The sequence below is a fragment of the Myotis nattereri genome, assembly GCF_964212035.1.
Source record: "Myotis nattereri genome assembly, chromosome: 5".
NCBI lineage: Eukaryota > Metazoa > Chordata > Mammalia > Chiroptera > Vespertilionidae > Myotis > Myotis nattereri.
Genome location: NC_138080.1, coordinates 99,878,563 through 99,900,981, shown reverse-complemented (window position 1 = coordinate 99,900,981; position 22,419 = coordinate 99,878,563).

Sequence of the window (22,419 nt, the reverse complement as noted above, 5' to 3'; positions counted from 1 at the left end):
GCTTAATATTTAGACTACTGTGAACCATCATTCATTCATTTTGTTACAAATCCCCATTTTAATCTGGTTATTGTATCAGCCTCTGTCTATCTCTGGAAGTAAAAAAGTTCCATCCATTCACTATTCATCAGGTGAGGTAGTGTTCCCTTTTATTTGTTCTAAACTTGACTGATCCATGTGGCAACAGGAAGTCTCATTTAAGCCCAAAAATATAGAATTCGTTTTCTCTTCATGTCTTTATAGCTGAGGGAACTCATGGCAGTCTATAAGAACTGCTATATGCCAGCATTTCACTACACTTATTTAAGGGTATAAACCTGACAAGTGGCATCTTTTTATAACTATTATCTATCACAATACCCTCTATGTTCTGCTTTATTACCAGATCAGCATCAGTACTACTGCATTAAAACTGAACAAGGTATATATGTATCTATATAAGCAGACTGCAAATATCTTCCTCAAGTGAGCCTTTTCTCTGACTTTGAAAATCAAGAGCCAGATTGAATGGTAGGTGGGGATTAGAATACAAAAACCCCAATAAGGAGAAATCATGTTTGTTGTAATCTGGAAGATCCTGTCATGCAGAATATCAGTGCATGATACTAAACAGTGGTCCTTCAATATTTTCACATTTCATATGGGCCTCAATTTCATGCTGGGGAGAACCACACAATCATATTAGAATATGAGAATCATGTGAAAAGAATGCAGTGTCCCAATGTTAGTTTGCATCTAAAAATGCTTTATAAGGACCACTTTAAAAAGCTCCTAAAATCATGAATGACTGGTAAAGAATAATGTGGGCGGCTTAAAGCAGAGGGTAATAAACTCAGCTGTATACATTCACCAACATTGGGAGCATTGGGGGTGGGGGCACAAATGTGTTCAAGAAGGGTTTGAGGTGGTAACTGACGTCTTTTGAGGTATCCTCTTAAGAATCCCTATGAAAGGTGGGGAGGTAGGACTGGTCAGAATGAAAGCTGTACCACAGCAGGGAGGGGGGGCAACACAGATCCCAGAGGGTCCCACGAGGAGCTCAGGAGCTAGGATGGCCCTTCAGAGTGAGAACAGAACCTTTGTAATCCATCCTTTATTGGTTATTGGATACAGACTGCCCTTAGGGATGGCCTGTGACCTTGGTAAGATAGTTCCCTTCAGAGGAGGGCAATCTCAATTCCTGGTTAGTGGCTTAGCAGCAGCCAGCCCTACCTGAGGTGAGTAATGTGGATGGTCCAACACACCCTGTCAAGGCAAGGGTTAGCAAATGACAGCTGTACCCTTTCATGTATGGCCCATAAGCTAAGAATCCTAGATAATAAAGAGCTAATATGCTAATTAGACCGAACAGCAGAATGACTGTCTGGATGACCTTCCAGATGAAGCTGGGGCTGAGAGGGCCTACCCTTGCATGAATTTCGTGTATTGGGCCTCTAGTCCTATATAATAAAACCCTAATATATAAAATGACTGAATGGCAGAAAGACTGGTAGAACAATCGGTTGCTATGACGTACACTGACCACCAGGGGGAAGACGCTCAATGCAGAGCCTCCCAAGAGGGAGGCGACTGGTGGCGGTGACTGGGAGACAGTGCCAGTGCCTCCCCCCCCACCCCCCCCATCGCTCCGCCTTCCCATCACCCCACAGATCAGCCCTGATCGCCAGCCAGGTCTAGGGACCCTACCCTATACATTGGGAGCAGTCTCTTAGATTTAAAAATTAAAACCTGACAAGGTTACTCTAACACTGACAAAACAGGATGATGCAGTGATGACATGAATGGACTGTGGCTTGCACATTTTGTGTTCGGCCCTGATTCTAACACTTATAATTATGTGACAAAGCCAATTACTTAACTTCTCTCTGCTTCAGTTTTTCCATCCATAAGATGGGAAAAATGGTACTACTGCCTCAGAAGGATCATGTTATGTACTACTCTTTATAATCAGGGCAAAAAAAAATGTAGCTGCCCATACAACAGCAAGATGCCTTTCACCTGTATGAAAAGTATGGTCCCTGGTGCATGCAGCATCCTGGATTGGGAGAGGGATGTCCGACTGCCAGTTTAGGCCCAACATCCCCTAAGGGGTCCCAGATTGTGAGAGGATGCAGGCCGGGCTGAGGGATCCCCATGCACGAATTTCTTGCACCAGGCCTCTAGTAGTTATGTTTTTAAATAGATGAAAAATCAAAATCATAACATTTATATCCAATGCTTTACAATACCATTTACTTTTCTAAATCTTTGCAGAAACATACTTATTTCATCTTAATACAAGTGTGACAGGTATTATTAATACTCATTTTATAAACAAGGAAAACCGAAGCTTCTAGAAAGATTAGGTAGAAAATTAAAGACCACACAGCCAGTAAGCAGCTCAGCTGGAATCCAAGCCCAGGATCTGGACCCTTCAGCCTGGCTCCACATGCAGAGTTCTCCAACACTGTAGAAAAGCAGAGCTGTGCCAAAAAGGTGATGCACATAAAACATCTGGTCTATTCCCAGGAGGGAAGCTCACTGCTTTGTGTGAGAATGAGACCGCCTTTCTGCTATAGTGATAAGTAACACTCACCTTGAATTACAATTAAAACCAACATTATTCTTCCCATTCTCATTCCTGTTTTACCAAAGTTACACTCAACTATCATGTTTTTGAATGTCATTAATAAAATATTTGAGAAAATTTGCTTTTTATCTTAATTCATAATTAACACTATACTAGCTTCAGTTGTGCCTCTTGGCCCACAAATCCAAAAGGATTTACTGTCTATCTGTAAAACCTTTGCTCTAGGGGCAGGCTCTGTTTTTGATCATCCTACTCTAATGAAAAATCCTGCCACCGTCAGGGTCCAATACTTTGATTTTGTAGCTGGCTTGAGCCTCCTACAAAAGCAGCAGAAACATCGGCCTTCGAGTGAATGGTGTCCTATATTAATTAGAGCAATCTTACTCCCACATACTACGAGCACAAACATAAACCTGAGATTTGTCTTCTTAGTTGTTGTTAAGAATGAAACTGGACCTGGCATTGATGACTCATGCCAGCTGCTTGGGACATTCCTGTGAAACCTCTTAAAAGGAGAATGTACTTCAAGTTCCTGAGAACTCCTTGCAACAATGATTGTTTTTGTGAAATAAGCCACAGACAAGGTTTTATATGCTTCATGATCCAAGGTATTTAATCATGCACATTTGCTTTTATTGTATTTTAAATATTTTGTACTTAAATATTTAAACATCATATCATCATTGATGTTTCTATCTCCCTCTCCCTCTTCCTTCCTCTCTGAAATCAATAAGAATACAAAAAAATACAAAATGTGTGTGAGAGAGAGAGAGAGAGAGAGAGAGAGAGAGAGAGAGAGAGAGAGAGAAGGTTTGTGCATTCCAAGCTCGAGAATGTAAAGTTGGCCCAAACCGCTTACTCTAAGGCAGGGGTCCTCAAACTACAGCCCACAGGCCACATGCAAATACAAATATTGTATTTGTTCCCGTTTTGTTTTTTTACTTCAAAATAAGATATGTGCAGTGTGCGTAGGAATTTGCTCATAGTTTTTTTTAAACTATAGTCCAGCCCTCCAGCGGTCTGAGGGACAGTGAACTGGCCCCCTGTTAAAAAAGTTTGAGGATCCCTGCTCTAAGGCATTTGTCTGCTTACACTGAGGCATTTAAAAATTTTAACTATCCTACTAGAGTACCAGAGATAACTTTCTCTTTTGGAATATCTAAAGCATGCTTTCTCTTCTACATTATGAAAGCTCCATTTTAATTGTTATGGTTCACAAAAGGGAGGACCAGATTCCCACTGTAACCTACGCCATGCCTATTGAACAACATGTTACAATATTGACATCTTGGTCTTATTATTATTATTATCATCACTATTTAGTGCTATTGGTAAATGTAAAAATATTTTGGAAATGCCGAGTAAGATAAGCCTTTGCTTTCAATTTACGATAACACACTTTGATAAGCAAGAGACTGATATTGATAGTGAGAAATAAACAACCATTATCCTTTAGTTTCTTATTTGAACATAACGTGGACGTAATTGTAGTGATTTGTACATAATCTTCAACTCAGTAAGTAGGCTGGGTTACAATAAATCAAGTAAAAGAAATTTAATGGATTGCCATTTGTGCTCCAAGTGTTCACGTTTATTTATCTGCTAAGATTAAGATTTTAATGTATTTGATTTATTAAAGACATGATGCTTTTCAAATTGCTCTCCTGCAAATATGCAGAAGTTATTAAAACTCCTACTGAAATAAATAACCACCAAAGAGCTTGCTGTGACACCCAGACCACATTTGGCACCATTCCCCAAGCACTTGTGTTCTTTTATACTCTTGACTCTGCCCTTTCTTTTGATTTTATATATTTTTAATGGTGGCTGTTTTCTTCATATCTTTCCACTCAATCAATTACTCATGTGTTGATATAATGCAAAACACTACCTCTTCTGTGGTTTTCCAGCTGCTCCAAACAGATCTCCTTTTTCTAATCCCTGTTCCCATAGCATCGTGTCCATTAAAAACCAAAACAGAACTGCAGAAGTTATGTCACGATTTAAAACAAAATTGTTTGCATACATGCAAATTTACATGCAATTTCATTGCTCATCGTGGAAAGCAATGAAGAGGTTCTGTGTGGCTATGTACAAAAAAAGTCACATAGATGAGGACTGGAGCGCATACCTGAGGTAGCTGTGGTTAAAGGAACACACACTCAACGTGTCAAACATACGTCATACAAGTACTGCTGAGCTGAAGAGTGGACAGAGCAAGAATGAATTTGTGATTTCCTGTTATAAGACCTCAGAGAGTTCATTCAATGAGAATAAAGTAGTTACTTAGGAAACTGGAGGGCTTTCTTGTACCTAAAAGAGACTTTTCCATGGTTAGTCATAAAGAGAAAATGGAATAATGTAGTGGACAGGGGCAAACAATATTACTGCATTCCAGTAATCACTGTGATCAAGCCACCATCCACAGTACAACTACCGATTAGCCTAAGTACCTAAGGAGCAGGAAGAGAAAAAGAATCCCAGGAATGGCGTGGGAAAGAGTGCAAGATGAACAGACACTCGGCGAAGTCCTGCTGCCTTCCTGACATTGTGATGGCTGCTTTTTATTATATTACCAAATTTGGTACCCATAAAAAAATCTGTAAGGTAACTACTATTCCAATGTTTTTAATTTAAATTATTTATTGTTTAAAATTTTACATGTCTCCTTTTTCCCCCAATGACCTCTCCCTGGCCACTCCTACCCGAAGCACATGCCATCACCCCCCTATTGTCTGTATCCATTGGTTATGTTTATATGCATGCATGAAGTCCTTTGATTGATCCTCCTCTCCAATTCTAATTTTTTAATTAAGAAATTGAATGTCCAGGAAATAGAAATAATTTGTTCAAGGTAATGCAGCAAACTTCAGAGCTAGATTAGAACTCAGGTAAATGAATTCATTATTTTCACCAGGGCCAGACATTTTGAAAAAAACAAAAAAACATTAAAAGGCAGATCACATTAATTTCAAGACATTTTGTGATAGAAAAAATTGAGATTATGGTGAAAAAAGAGTGCTTCATCCAGAACCCCAGACATATAAGTGTATGGTCTTCTAAATATAACTTGAATTATGGTGTATATACGACTTCAACTTAATATCAAAAATAGAATGTAGGCTAGGATTTAGTTAATTAAAATACAGTGGGGCCTTGACTTACGAGTGTCCCGACTAACAAGTTTTTCGAGATACGAGCCATCTCTCGGCCGATTTTTTGCTTTGAGTTGTGAGCTAAAATTTGGGTTATGAGCCAGCTTCAGATACCGCACCGCTAGTTGGCATAGCGAACGTCACAGAGAACGCCACAGCATCAGCCCAGCATCACGTGTCTCACTCGTTCACAATTGATTTGACATACGAGTAATTTGAGTTACGAGCTCCGTCATGGAACGAATTAAACTCGTAAGTCAAGGCCCTACTGTACATATTAAGAGGCAAGATAAGAAACTATATTTCCTAATTCAGGTTTACTGCTTTACTAATATAAACACTACTATACCCATTCAATTCTCCATGTAAGATGGCTCTTTATTGCTAACATAATATTCATATATAGAACAACAATATTCAAATTAGCTATAGTTTTCTCATCTTAAAATGGGATTGATGGTGCTATGTATCTATTTCTAGTCAAACATCAATATAAAAACATTATCACATGTGTTCAAACAAAAAACTTGCATATAAATGCTGCCTTATTTCTATTTTCAAATAAGGATACTGTCAATTTCCTCATGCACTTTGTGTATTTATTGAATTACATGTTAAATAAGTTGTTGTCAAGCAATAATTTTAGGCAACAGCACAGAGACCTCTCCCTGCTCAGATGTGACACCGGGATGATGTAGTCATGGGGAAAGAGTTGAACGTAGTGATCAATGACTTATTTGAGCACAATGAAAAATCCATGAGCATAAAACACTATGGAGCTGTGGACAAAATCACCAAGAAAACCCAAGCCAGTATTGGAAATGTTGCTCGGAGGTGCTACCAAATTAAACACTTTCATTTTTAATGCATACATCAACCCACAGACACACACATTCACACACAGTGTACCATCCTGAAGTTTAAATCAAGAATGTATGTGGACAAATAAAATGTGTGTTAAAACCAGATCCGTGCCATTTCTGCATGTGAACTCAATTTTCACAGAATTAGAACAAAAGGAATTATGATATTGATACTCTGAAGTCCCCAATGCATTCCCCCATACAACATTTAAAATGCTACTGAGGGTGAATTATTGTCTATGTCTCAATCTAAATAGAGCCATTTTGGTATCAGAATATACACTTAATTTTGGAAATATATTAGATAAGAAAAAGAGTTTTCATCACTTCCTTTAAACATCCTTCAGGCCCTAAATCCAAATATTTACACTATAATTCAAAAATATTAAGGCTCACTATTGACTCTATACTGCTTTGGAATTATTATAATCCTGCTAAAATTAAGTGGAATTAAATACCATCTTTAAAGAAAAGAAACAAATGCTCTGAGTTGATTTGAATTTTAAAGGTACTGAATGTGATAAGTATTGAATGCAAAATAACTTCCCCTTCCTTCTTTCCTGAGGTACTTAAACTATTGCATGGCCTATGGTTGTGGACAATACAACTGTCATTTATAGAATAAGTATGTTTATAGTGTAAAAAAAAAGTGCTAATGCGAATTGTAATGAAATTTAACAGATGAAAGCTTCCGTTAAATTTTGTTTATAAAGTGTTGTTCTGGATCTGATAGTAAACTCCTATAGAAATCATTTTTAGAACTGCAGAGATATGACAGGAGAGCAGTTCAATAGAGTGTGCCTAATTCATTCCAATTCACAGAGTAATGCATTTCAATTCACACAGTGATGCATTCGAGTCTCCAACATGAGAATCCAATCTAGCTGATGCTTAGTAGAGTTGAAACAAACTCACAGCACCAGAAAACTGACAATGTCTATTTTGCTAAATAGAGAAATACTTTAAATATTTTCCCACTGTATTCTAAGCCTGGCTATGCCTTATTTACATTATGATGCTATGTCTTCACTACTTATAAGACAACAGTCTTTGATATTTGAAGTCTTTCACTATTTTCACAGTAATTAAAGCTGTTTAAGAGTCAACCCCTGATGCTTGTCTGATTTTCTGGAACAGGTTTAAAAGCCTAATTATAGTCAGATGTTTCAAGCTTCAGGAAACCAATTTAGTGTTTGCCATGAGCAACTGGCTTACCGGTATTGGAAACATTCTCTGGAAATATACTCTCACATACAATATCAATCATTAAATGTCATCCGCAATCGTTAGCAGTTTGATTTAGTGTTAAATATTAAATTTTCAGATTCTCTCTCTCTTTTTTTTAAATATATTTTATTGATTTTTTACAGAGAGGAAGGGAGAGGAATAGAGAGTTAGAAACACTGATGAGAGAGAAACATCAATCAGCTGCCTCCTGCAGACCTCCTACTGGGGATGTACCCACAACCAAGGTACATGCCCTTGACCGGAATTGAACCTGGGACCTTTCAGTCCACAGGCCGACACTCTATTCACTGAGCCAAACCAGTTAGGGCTGAGATTATCTCTTTTTTAAATATCTTTTTCATATATATATATATATATATATATATATATATATATATATATATAATTTACACTGATTCTTAGATTATTTGGGGGAATTCTGTCTCCCTATAAAATTCCTATTTTCCAGGTAAGAAGTACATTAAATACAGAAAGAACAATTATAAATTGGCCAGTGACTTTCAGGTAGAAAAGGATTTTAATTCACAGGATTCTGGCATTGGCAAATTAGTTCATGCATTCTCTTAAGGTGGAAAAAACTAGAAAGAAAAAAAAATGTTGCGGCACAAAGAGGAGCTTCGTAAAATCTGCTGAAGTGGCAGGATGAGCTTTGCATCAGTCTTGATGTTCTGCTTTTCACCAAAGGAGACAAAACTGGGTCAAAGGAAAGACAGATAAAATTTTCAGCATTTAAATATTTCAAACTTTTTCCTTGAAAGCTGATTTATTTTGCCTGGAGGCTGGAAGGGGCAGATGAACCTTGAATTCCTTTTATCCATTTGTCACATGAAAAGTCATGATGAGAAGGACAACCAGAGTCCCTCAGGTTTGTAGATACTACAATATATTCAGGACCATTTTACTCAAGAAACACACACACACATACAAAAAAACCCACATTATTCCACCATCAACCCATCACACACTTCACCTCCATTTTACAAACGGGGCTTTTTAAACTGAAAAAAAAATGTTTAACTGAACTTATAAGTTCACCCAAGAAATTTTAGCTAAGCTGAGGATTACTTTTCCAGCATGGTGATTGTATCTTGTGAATTACTTTCCAATATGGCGATATTTTCTCTGAATTATAAACTAGGCATTAAAAGAGTAGAAACTCTTTAGAAATTTAATTAGAGTAACATCTTGCTCATTAAATTACATGGATTCAAGATACAATGTCATTTGCAGCCAATCTTCCCAACATACAATCTTCTAGGTAATTATAGTGCTTTTTTATAACTAAAACACCAATTTGATGTTAAATTATTGTCTTATGTCAACAGAAGACTAAACTAAGTGGTATAATCTCTTCTTTAATAAAGCAGAGGTTATTATATGTTCAGCCAGCAAACATGTATTGAGTACCTACAAAATATATCATGCGATGTGTAAGATACTGAGTAAAGACACATGAGTAAGGCAAGAATTCTGACCTCAGCCTTCTAGAAGAGACAGATAAGTCAAGAAACACTGATGATTTGCATTTCTCGGATGATTAGTGACTTTGATCATGTTTTCATATGTCTTCATGTGCCTTCCTTATGTACTCTTTCAAAAAGTATCTATTTATGTCTTTTGCCCAATTTTTGATTGGGTTGTTTATCTTCTTTTTGTTAAGTTGTATGAGTTCCCTGTAAATGTTGGAGATTAAACCCTTATCCGAGATGTAGTTGGCAAATATGTTCTCCCATGCAGTGGGCTTTCTTGTTGTTTTGTTGATGGTTTCTTTTGCTTTGCAGAAGCTTTTTATTTCGATGTAGTCCCATTTGTTTATTTTCTCTTTAGTTTCCATTGCCCAAGGAGCAGTTTTGGTGAAGATATTGCTTCGGCATATGTCTGAGATTTTGCTGCCTGTTGATTCCTCTAAGATTTTTATGGTTTCCTGTCTTACGTTTAAGTTCTTTATCCATTTTGAGTTTATTTTTGTGTATGGTGTAAGTTGGTGGTCTAGTTTCATGTTTTTGCATGTATCTGTCCAATTTTCCCAACACAACTTATTGAAGAGACTGTCTTGACTCCATTGTATGCTCTTGCCTCCTTTGTCAAGTATTAATTGAGCATAGTGGTTTGGGTCGATTTCTGGGTTCTCTATTCTATTCCATTGGTCTATCTGTCTGTTCTTGTGCCAGTAACAGGCAGTTTTGTAATACAGCTTGATACCTGGTATTGAGATCCCTCCTACTTTGTTCTTCTTTCTCAGGATTGCTGCAGCTATTTGGGGTCTTTTTTTTATTATTCTAGATGAATTTTTGCAGAGTTCATTCTAGGTCTTTGAAATATGCCATTGGTATTTTAATGGGAATTGCATTGAATCTGTAGATTGCTTTAGATAGCATTTTAATGATGTTGATTCTACAAATCCATTAATATGGTATGTACTTCCATCTGTTTTGTCTCCCTCTATCTCTTTTTTCAGCAAATCAAAACAACAATGAGGTACCATCTCTCACCTGTCAGAATGGCTATCATCAACAAGTCAACAAATGACAAGTGCTGGCAAGGATGCAGAGAAAAAGGAACCCTCATTCACTGCTGGTGGGAATGCAGACTGGTGCAGCCACTGTGGAGAACAGTATGGAATTTCCTCAAAAAACTAAAAATGGAACTCCCATTTGACTCAGTGATTCCACTTCCAGGAATATATACCAAGAAATTAGAAACACCAATCAGAAAGGATATATGCATCCCTATTTTCATAGCAGCACAATTTACAATAGCTAAGATTTGGATACAGCCTAAGTTCCCATCAGCAGATGAGTGGATTAAAAAACTGTGGTACAGCTACACAACGGAATACTACGCTGCTGTAAAAAGGAAGGAACTCCTACCATTTGCAACAGCATGAATGGTCCTGGAGAGTATTGTGCTAAGTGAAATAAGTCAGTCAGAGAAATATAAATATCATATGATCTTAGTCATTTGTCGAATATAATAAACAACATAAACTGATGAACAAAGACAGATTCAGAGACAGAGAAGCATTGATCAGATGCTTAAACCTCAGAAGGAAGAAAGGAAATGATAGGGGTAAGGGGGAGAGATCAATCAAAGGACTTGTACGCATGCATATAAGCATAACCAATGGACACAGACACCGGGGTGGGGTAAGGGCATGAGCGGGGGGTGGGGTGGTGAGGGGGCAATGGGGTGATAAGGACACATATGTAATACCTTAATCAATAAAGAAAGAAAAAGAAAAGAAACACTGATGAAACAATATGCCCTTGTCTACAGGTACTGTTGGAGTACATGCATGCACCTAACTCAACAAAAGAGGGGGCTTGATGAGTTGGTCATATGATTCTCAGATAATATGACCAACTATTCTTTCATGTATTCAGTTATGAATTAATAATCACCTACTGAGTGTTAGAAATTATTTCTAAATACACAATAGTGAAAAAAATTAAGTTCCATCATAATGATTATGCTATAGAAGACAAACAAGAAATATATTAAGCAGATACATATTTATATACATAAAAGCCAAGCAACCGGAATGACCAGAATGACCGGAACGACTGGAACAACCAGAACGACTGGAACGACCAGTCGCTATGCTGCACACTACAGCCAGCCAACCTCCTACAGCTGCTCTCCCCGGCTGGCCCCACCCCTGATCAGCCCCCCACACCCAATCGGGAGCGGCCTGCCTGCCAACCTCCTGCATTCCCTCCCTCCCAGCCAGCCAGACTGGATCGGCCCTGATCAGGGTGGGCCGGCCAGTTCCCACCATGCACGAATTTGTGCACTGGGCCTCTAGTATATTTTATTTTCAAAAAAGAATTAAGATAAAATGTTATTTGATCTTGGAAAAAGGGATAAAGCCTGAGAAGCAGACTATTTAGATTAAGGGGTCAGCGAAATCTACTCTGGAAAACTGGCATTTGAGCATATATCACATGCCTGAGATGAGTTAGTGAGGCTGAGGTGTATAAGAGCGTGCCAGGCAGCAATAGCCACACGTGAAAAATCCCTGTGGTAGAAATGAGTTTGGCATATTTTGAGAAGTACTATGAAATTATTTTACCATAAATAGAAGTAAGCCTTTAGAGAATTTCTAATAGGAATGTGACATAATCTCATTTAAAATAAATATGGCCTCCTATGACCTTGTCTCAATCTACACAATTATAACACAACTACATTTACTATTCAACATCCTAAATGGATTAATAAATGGTACTCAGGCTGTGGACCCATTGTAACTATGTCTTGTGTCCACTACATAAAGTGAACATGCTGACTATGATATAAATATTAATTATGCCCATGGCTCCATGTCTGTGTAATGCAGCCTCCAGGGGAACTATATATATACTGAGTGGCCAGATTATTATGACCACCTGTCATTTGTAGGCAAAATAGCTATAATTTCACGCTGAAGTTGCTAGAGGGCTAGACCATTATAAATAGGGAAGCAGGTTGTTTACCATGACAGAAGTGATTTTTTTTTTCTGAAGATATGGGTAAACAACCCAATTTAACAGCCTTTGAATGTGGGATATATTTGAACTTGAGTGGCCAGATTTTTATGACCACCCCATCAGTACTTCGTTGGGCCACCTTTTGCCTTCAATACTGCAGTGATTCTTCTTGGCATTGACTCCACGAGATGTTGAAAGGTGATGCGAGGAATCTGACATCCAGTTGAATAGCACTGTCCAGTTCTGTGAGATTTGATGGTTGTGGAACCAGCTGCCTGATGGCTCTTTTAACTTCATCCCACAAATGCTCAATTGGATTGAGATGTGGTGATGGTGGGGGTCACCTAAGCAAGGTAAAGTCTCCCTCATGTTCTTGAAACCATTCCTGCACAATATGAGCACCATGGCATGGTGCATTGTCTTGTTGGAAGAAGTCATCTCCATTGGGATACACTATCAACATGATAGGATGATCTTGATCAGCAATAATACTTAGGTATTATTGTACTATTCAGACGTTGTTCCACACGAATAAAAGGGCCCAAATCATGCCAGGAAAACATGCCCCAAACCATAACACTGCCCTCACCAGCTTGAAGGGTTGGACTCATGCATGTGGGGTGCATGCTTTCATGCTGTTTCCGCCAAATTCTCACTCTGCCATCTGCATGATGTAACTGGAAATGTGATTCATGGGACCACATGACTTTTTTCCAATGCTCAACTGTTCAATCCTTGTGTTCCTGTGCGAGTTGGAGACATTTTATCTTGGTAACTGTAGACAGCAAAGGTGTTTGAACAGGCCTTCGACTTCCATATCCCATACAATTCAGTTTCCATATCCCATGCAATGCAGTGTACGGCTAATTTGCCTACAAATATCAGGTGGTCATAATAATCTGGCCACTCAGTGTGTGTGTGTGTGTGTGTGTGTGTGTGTGTGTGTGTGTGTTCCTTAAAAATATTATATATAACTTAGAAATATAACTGCAAACTACTGTTTCTCTCTAGGTATAGTAATCTAATAATGAGGAATACAGACTCAGAGGCAAGTAGAATCAGGTTTATATCTAGGCTTTGTCACTTAAAAGGTGAAGCACATTGGACAAGTGTCTTACCTCTGTAAATTTCATTCTCCTCGTATCTAAAATGAGGATAATGATGACTTTGCGAGAATGAATTGACATGAGGTATCTAAAATTTAGTATATGGTACTAACTAGTGTGTAGTAAATGTTCACTCAATATTAGCTATTACTATAATGTATACAATGAATATATTATCCTACATACTAGAGAACTGGTACACGAATTTGTGCATGAGTGGGGTCCTGAGGGAGGTATGGGGGGACTGGGATGTGATAAGCCCTTCAGGTGGGCACTGGGACTCCCTTGCTGGCCTGGGATCCAGAACTGTCCCACTGAGGTTCGCACCAGTTATTGGGAGCCACCTGGCAGCTGCTTTTATATCCTTTCTTCCTTGCGGAGTATCTAGGGATGGGAAGCGGCCATGGTGCCTGAGGCCAACTTCCAGGAGGCCAGTGGTATTGTCAGGATGTGCAGGTGGTGCTGGTCTGTCGGTGCCTGGCCCATTCTCTGGAGATTGGACTTGCAGAACTAATGAGGGAGTGAGTGGCTGCTGCTGGGCTGCTGGGCTGCCAAGACGAGTCTGTCAGCTGAGCGGCACTCCCACTGTGGGAGTGCACTGAACACCAGGGGGAAGCTCTTGCATTGAGCATCTTCCCTCTGGTGGTCACTGCGTGTCATATTGACCGGTTGTTCTGGTTGTTCTGGTCGTTTGGCCATAATGGTCACTTAGGCTTTTATATATACACTAGAGGCCCGGTGCACAAAAATTTGTGCACTCTGGGTGGGAGGGGGGAGGGTCCCTCAGCCCAGCCTGTGCCCTCTCGCAATCTGGGACCTCTCAGGGGATGACCGCCTGCTGGCTTAGGTCTGCTCCCCGGGGGATTGGGCCTAAGATGGCAATCAGATATCCCTCTGGCAGCCCGGCAGCCCTCGGGGGATGTCCACTTGCCAGCGGGGAGCAGGCCTAAACTGCAGTCGGACATCCTTAGCACTGCTGTGGAGGCAGGAGAGGCTCCCACCACCACTTTACTGGCACCCATCAGCCTGGTTTGTGGCTGAGCAGAGCTCCTCCCATGTGAGAGCGCCCTGACCACCAGAGGGCAGCTCCTGCATTGAGCGTCTGCCCCCTGGTGGTCAGTGTGTGTCATAGTGACCAGTCATTCCCAGTCCTTCTGCTGTTAGGGTTAGTTTGCATATTACCCTTTTACTATATAGGATAGAGGCCTGGTGCATGGGTGGGGTCCGGCTGGTTTGCCCTGAAAGGTGTCCCGGATCAGGGTGGGGGTCCCGCTTGGGTGCCTGGCCAGCCTGGATGAGGGGATGATGGCTGTTTGTAGCTGGTCACACCCCCTTCAGGGTGGGGGTCCCCACTGGCGTGCCTGGCCAGTCTGGGTGAGGGACTGAGGGCCATTTTCAGGCTGGAGGGCAACTGAAGCTCCCAGCCTCTCCTTTTTTTCTGTTTTCTTTTTGTTTTGTTTTTTTGTTTTTTTATTCTGGGATTTATTTACCTTCTATAGCTGTCACTGGAGCTGAGAGCCGGCTCCAGCTCTGAGGCTAGCTTCTATAATTGAAACATTGTTGCCATCACTGCTGCTCTAAGCTCTGAGGCCAAAGCTGGCTGAAAGCAGGTATCTGGAGCTTGTTTAGCTTCTATAATTGCAACATTGTTTCTTAGACTGCAGCTCAGAGGCCGGCAGCGGCAGGCGGGGAATGTTGGCTTCCTCCATCACTGGAACAAGCAAGCCTCCTGTTCGCTTCAGCTGCCTGGCTGCCGGCCGTCAACTTGGTTGGCAGTTAATTTGCATATTGCCCTGATTAGCCAATGGGAAGGGTAGTGAAGTTACGGTTAATTACCATGTTTGTCTATTATTAGATAGGATATATATATATATATATATATATATATATATATATATAGACATGTCCAAGTATTCAAATATATTTGATGACATAGGACCTTGTAGTCAACAAATACATATGTGAATAAACTCTATGCTAGGTACAGTGCAACACCTTACAGATACAGTGGGAAATAAGAGTTTTGGTCCCAGGGACCTGAGGGTTTAATCAGTTCATGATAAATCTATGATAAAAAGAAGACCGATTGGTATACAGACATTAATAAGATCACCTAAGTGAGCCTTATGAGATAAGAAAGTTACTGGAGAAAGTCCTATAGCTTGACTAGGAGGTATTCTGGGTAAAGGTGAGAGGAAGGAGGAGATGAGAAGAGGAGGAGATGATTGGAGAGAGGAAATTAACAATGATAAAGGACTAAAATTAACACAGTATATATTTTTAGAACTTAAATGTAATTTAGTGGAACCAACAAATATATGAATTACAGATCTGTGATTATAAAAATGCTAATCCTTTGACCTGGTCAGGTGGCTCAGTTCATTGGAGCTTTGCCCCATACAGCAAAACATTATGGGTTAGATACCTGGTCAGAGCTCATACTTAGGTTGTGGGTTCGATACCAGTTCAGGGTACCTATGGGAGGCAACTGATAGATGTTTCTCACTTTCTCTCCCCCCTGCCCCTTTCTTAAAAAAAAAACACAAAACAATAAAACATATCCCCGGGTGGCGATTATGCCACAATGGGATGAGAATTTTGGAGGTGGGAGTGAGGATAGTTTGCATGTAGGAAAGATATGAATGTTATGGCCAGATACATACAAAGATGTCTACTATCCAAATTTTACCTATCTGAATGTGCTATCCTCTCTGACCATCAAGAGGTGGAGAATATATCCTTTCTCTGATGAGCAACAGAACACAGTGAGAATGACCCTATTTCATTTCCAAGCTGAGACCGAGAAACCCAGCAGCTTCCATTTTAGTTTTGTAGAAGAAATAACCCTAAATCCATAATACTGTGAAAAAATTCAAACTCCCCATGTGAAAAAGACACTTGTGGGAAAAATAAGGTGTCAGATATGTGAATGAAACCTTTGATCCTCAAGCCAGTTCAGCTGCTAGCTAAGTGAATGACACAGCAAAAACTGCTATCCTATCCATGTCCAAGTTCTGACCTAGAAAGTTCTTATAATTAGTAAAATTGTGTTGATTTAAGCTAGTGTGTTTGGGGGTGGATGCTCTGTAGTCATAGATAAACTAAACAGATTTTTTTAAAAAACATATATTTTATTGATTTTTTACAGAGAGGAAGGGAGAGGGATAAAGAGTTAGAAACATCAGTGAGAGAGAAACATCAATTAGCTGCCTCCTGCACACCCCCAAATGGGGGTGTGCCTGAAACCAAGGTACATGCCCTTGACTGGAATCGAACCTGGGACTCTTCAGTCCACAGGTCGAGGCTCTATCCACTAAGCCAAACAGGTTAGGGCTAAACAGCTTTTAAATATATAAAAATTATTCAGAATAGCTTTGTGTTTTCTCTTTCAAAGGATACAACCATAATCATGGGAAACTTTTATTTTGAAAAGGCAAAAATTATAAATATCCCAAATCTTCATTAATAGCAGAATCAATAAATAAATTGTGTATGTCCATACAATATAATACTACAGAGGCATTAAAAAATTACTACTATTATACTCAGGGACCTGAATGAATCCCACAAGCACAGAAATGATGGGAGGAAGCCAGATACAAAAACACAGAATATTGATTGATTTCATTCACTCATCATTCATGTTATGAGTCAGAATAATGGCTCCCCTCACAGTGTGGTGCATTCACTGATAAACAACATTGGCTAAACTTTTGATGTTGAAAATATTCTAATTCTTCAATTGAATCGAACATTTTACTGTGCTGATTATCCTGTATGTTAACCTGATTAATTTTTTAAAAACCTGTTTTAAACTCCAAAACACTAAGAAAAACACATAAAGAACATTCCTATACTCAAATATTACTAAAAAGCAACTTGAACTTAGAGTTTAAGCAACTTGCCCACACTCACATTGCTAGAGAGGAGTGAACATTGTCCCAGTATCCTGCCTCTGGTTTGATATTTCCTTAGAGTCCAGTAGTGTCCATAACATGAACATTTTTGTCTGATTACTATATTTTCTTGAAAGGGAGGACCTACATAAAAGTTTGAGGTCCTGATTAGGGGTCTATGACAAGTACTGAAGAGATACCGTGTGCTTTAAGTCACGGAAGTTTTACAGAAGGCAACTACAGGGTGTTGGAAGAACCCATAGGCCACAGCAAATGTGTGGGTGGGAGACAGCTTTTGTAAGGACCGTGCCTTGTCGAGAAGCTGAGCTTCTGTTGTATAGACAATAACGGTGGCAAAAGACTGAAAATCACCTTGAATATTACTGTGCTAGTAGACCTTTTCATGACCTGACATTTTCTCACAACCATCTAAATGTTGTGAGTATTAGAGAAAACATATCCATGATCTGAACTGATTTTAGTTCACAAGAGGTTCCATTTGTTTTTATTGAGGTTAATGGATCTGCGAATACAGATCCATTAACCCCAGAATTTTTAAATGTTAAATCAGCAGCTTTAAATAAATGTTAACATGAGACACCAATTACAGATACTGTAATACCAACTAAAGGGCAAGATTTGGAGCATTGCCTAGCAAGAATATGTTAAAAATTCTGAACTCCTTTATTAGCGAGATAAAAATGATGTAAAGATGTTAATATTTCTTTGGGTCAAAGCCAATAAAAATAAATTATTTCCCCTTTAAAAAATGCATTTAGCAAATAGCCATATAGTCTCTAGGAGACTCTATGTTTCCAAACTTTCATAGGATTATGGTTATTGTTATTAATGTCACCATTACTGCACTTGCAATGCCATTACTACATTAAGGAATTGATTTACTCAGATCTTATGGCTGTAATTACCACATGCACTCATGAAACAGTGCATTGCAAGGATGCCCGTGGCTCTGCTAAGATAGTGATCCTGCACACTGTTGCACACAGGCTAGCATTGAGACTTATTTTGCTCTACTTTAAATTGTTTTGTATCAACTATGTATCCCAAGTTGTATTGATATTTGACCTGTTTTGTGGTCAGGATTTTATTACAGTAAAGAGAATTTCATTTAATTCAGAACACATTTACTGGATTCTTCTTATTCACCCAAGTAGCCCTGTTCTCAAGTTACACTCTCCATCTCTGGGGAAGTCTCAGTGGCCAGAATCATGCTGTCCTGGGGCATGTTCCAGATCTGGTCAGTTGTTGAGAAATTACTTAATTCATTTATGCCCAAATCTCTTCACTCATTAAGTTGGCATGTCATTACCTATTTCATGAAGTTTTTTTATTGAGATGTTAAAAATATAACAACACTATCTGGGCTACATAAGTAATGCTTCATAAAATATAATTATTATTAAAACAACATATCTTTAGAAAAATGCTACAAAATATGATTACCAAACAAGACTGAAGAACTATAGAAAGCCACTAGATGGTTGCATGTAGGATATTAGGAGGGTGATTGCCTTCCGTTCCACAATTATGCTTTCTATTTTGAGGCAATTTAATTTTCCCAAAGTCTTTGTATAGTAAGATAATTTTGTTATATAAAAAATAATATAGCATGTACTCTTAGGTAATAGAGTCTCAATGACAATAGGATTGTATAAACCCTGTTTTTTATCAAATACATGGCCTACTTTGTAAATGTTGCATGTAGGTTAAAGAAAGGGCATATCTTTGAATTAGAAATATAGATTTCTTTCTTTTCTTAAATATGTTTCTACTGATTTTTCAGAGAGAGAGAAAAGGAGAGGGAGAGAGATAGAAACATCAATGAAAGAGAAATATCATTGATTGACTGTCCCCTGAATGTCCTGCACTAGGGATCGAGACCTGAACCTGGGCATATGTCCTGACCGGGAGTCAAACCAGTGACCTCTTGGTTCATGGGTTGATGCTCAACCACTTAACAACACCAGCCTGTCTAGATTTCTTTCTGTCTCTGTCTCTTACACACATACATTCATTTTACGCAGACACATAGTTCATATCTTAAATATCTATTCATCTTCTCTTACACTGATCTGTAAAATAAAAACCTGAATCCTTTGTTCAGGCCTTTAATATTTCTATTTCTTTTTATATTTGATCTATTACTTTATGTGAGTGATGCATTGAAATCTTGAAGTAGAATTGTAGGTTATCCATATCTCTTCAGTTCTGACAACTGAAGCTTTATATAGTTTAAGGCAACTGCTGGATGTATTCAAGTTTATGCTGATTATAGAGTTTAATATTTTAGTCTTACCAGAATATCATACATTTTCCTCTTGAGCTATTTTTCTTAAATCATCTTTTGTTATATTAGATTGTTATTACTGTTTTTCATAGGCATATACTTTTTTAGTGCATTTTTGTCTACCTTCTTATGTATTTTTCTTTTAAAAATGTCTTTGTAGACAATGTGTTGTTAGATTTTGTTTTATTTAATTTCATCTACTTTGAGAGACTAAGTCCTCTAATTAAGGAGTTTAACCTATTTATACGGACAACAATTCTGTTGATTAAAATAAATCCCTTTATCCTTAACTATTGCCTTCTGGAAAAGTTTCTTAATTTGATCATTCAACACACTAATTCATTTTTTAAGTTTGATTCTCCTAGCTATTTAGCTCATTGATTGTGTTCTGTGCTGTAATTACTACATTTTCATATTTCCTATTGATTCCCTTTATGACTTATTGTTCTTATTTCATTTATCCTTATTGTCTTTATATATTCATGTTACATTACATTCTGTCTTCTGTTTCAATTATTCTCCCTTTGATGTTGTTCACTTTGGTATCTTTTTAAAATATTTGTACTTCTTATGTAACTGGTTTGGGCCTGTGAATTCATGTGTTTCTGTATGGACTACTTTTTCTATCTGATAATACATATTTGAAAAGGGTTTCAAGCCAGGCTCTAATCGGTATCATTTTTGTTGAATTTAAAGGAAGGGGAGGGAGGAATGCACCTCAGAATGGAGGGCCCTGTGGTCCCTAAGGGCTTCTCTTGATCCCTTCTATGTTTGCCTCTTTACCTGATAACTCCTCTTCTTAGGGTTTCCTTTTAAAAACTTTAGGAAAAAGCACTTTACTAGGAAAGATCTTTCTAGTTTTTAATTCTGATAAATCCGCTAATTTTCTACCAAGACAATTGAAATGGGCAAATAAATAGAAAAGGACATAACTGAAATGGTAATTAGAATTCCTAATAGTCAAAATCTTTACTCCAAGAATTTGGTAAGAAAAATCGGGTATAATATACACTCTTTAAAAACAACACAACAATATACTTAAGTTCACTTGGCATCCATCAATGGTGTTTGTGGCCACAGAATCTAGAGCTACTTGATTACTTTCTGGCTCACATAGGCATAATATATTATAAATTAAATATGTGTTTCAATAAGAAAGGATATTTGTTACTTTTTATGGAAAAATTGAGTTACAAAACTGTCAGATTATATTTTAAAAATGCCATAAACTATGTCCGAGGTAATAGTGCCTCAGTGATTTCACAAACTTGACAAATAAATCTCCAGCTACACCAAAACATGAAGTCACTATATGTATAAGATGTGAGCAGTAATACTTATGTATAACTCATTCATCTCTCCTTCATCCATTCAATGATTTCCCAAACATTCATTACTTTCTTTCTCTTGCCAGACTCTGTTCTAGGAGTTGAAGAGACTACAAAGAATGGAATAAGATCCCCCGCCTCAAGGAATTCATGCTCTTGTGAAGGAGACAAGTGGAAACAAGGGCAAGACAGTGTGGCAAACACTTTAATAGGCACACAGACATACACAGCACACACACACGATTTCTACAATTCATTGTGGAGTTATAGAAAGAACCAAAACCTCCCACAGGAGGATAAAATTTGAAGAGCCCACCTAAAAAGGCAAACATCATAAGGTTATTCTCTCATCATTATTATTAATAAACAAGTATTATAACATTAATACTTGCTAATGACAGTGTCTCAGAGAGGATTTTGAATAGGCAGGCAATTTGGAGAAGGTATTGTTAAGTCCTTAACCAGAAAAGATATTAATCCTCTAGAGCAGTGGTTCTCAACCTTCCTAATGCCATGACCCTTTAATACAGTTCCTCATGTTGTGGTGACCCCCAATTAAAGCATAGTGATTAATCACAAAAACAATATGTAATTATATATGTGTTTTCCAATGGTCTTAGGCGACCCCTGTGAAAGGGTCGTTCGACCCCCAAAGGGGTCGCGACCCACAGGTTGAGAACCGCTGCTCTAAGTCATGCTTGATACAGAACATGGAGTCTGTGATTCTGGTGGGCATTAAAAAGCCTTCGAAATCCTGCAAATATGAAACTCAGACTTCTATTTTTCCATATTAGTCTGAGATTCTAGGGAATTACATATGAAGTATATATAGTCAAATTCAGCAAACGAATGGACATTGTAAAAATATGAGAGAAATGTATGAAAATGGCATATGCCTTCTCTCTATTTGGGAAATGCTAGAAGCAAAGAGGCCCTTCCTTACCTAAGAGACAGATTGTCTGGCACTGGATGTACAAATATATTAGTTACCTTATTAATTATATAACATGTAGTCAAAGCTATAAGGAGAAAGAGCCAGCAAGCCAGGTATATAAGTTTAATTCAAAGGATGAATGGCCAGTATCAGGAAAGATACTCTGCAATAAGCTTGTCATTGGTGGAGATAGAGTTTGATATTAAACCAAACAACCAACAATTTTTATAAGAGGAACTTCTTTTATCGCCACAGTCTGATGTCAGAACTGATCCTTCAGTGAGAATAAGAGATGTCCTGTACAGAGCAATGAGGCGGGGAAATGTGATTGGACAGCAGGTTATAGAACCCTCAGTTATAGAGGTTTGAGCATTTATTGTTCACTGAATTGGAAGCCTGAAGGTAGGCAGTGTCAGGAGTTGGTTCAATAGCTTCAAAATATCAGGGTGCTGGGTTGCAGACTCTACAATACTTTTAGGGTTTTTTTTCATGATAGCAAGATGGCTGACCCAACTATAGGCACCATGTCCTCACAATCACATC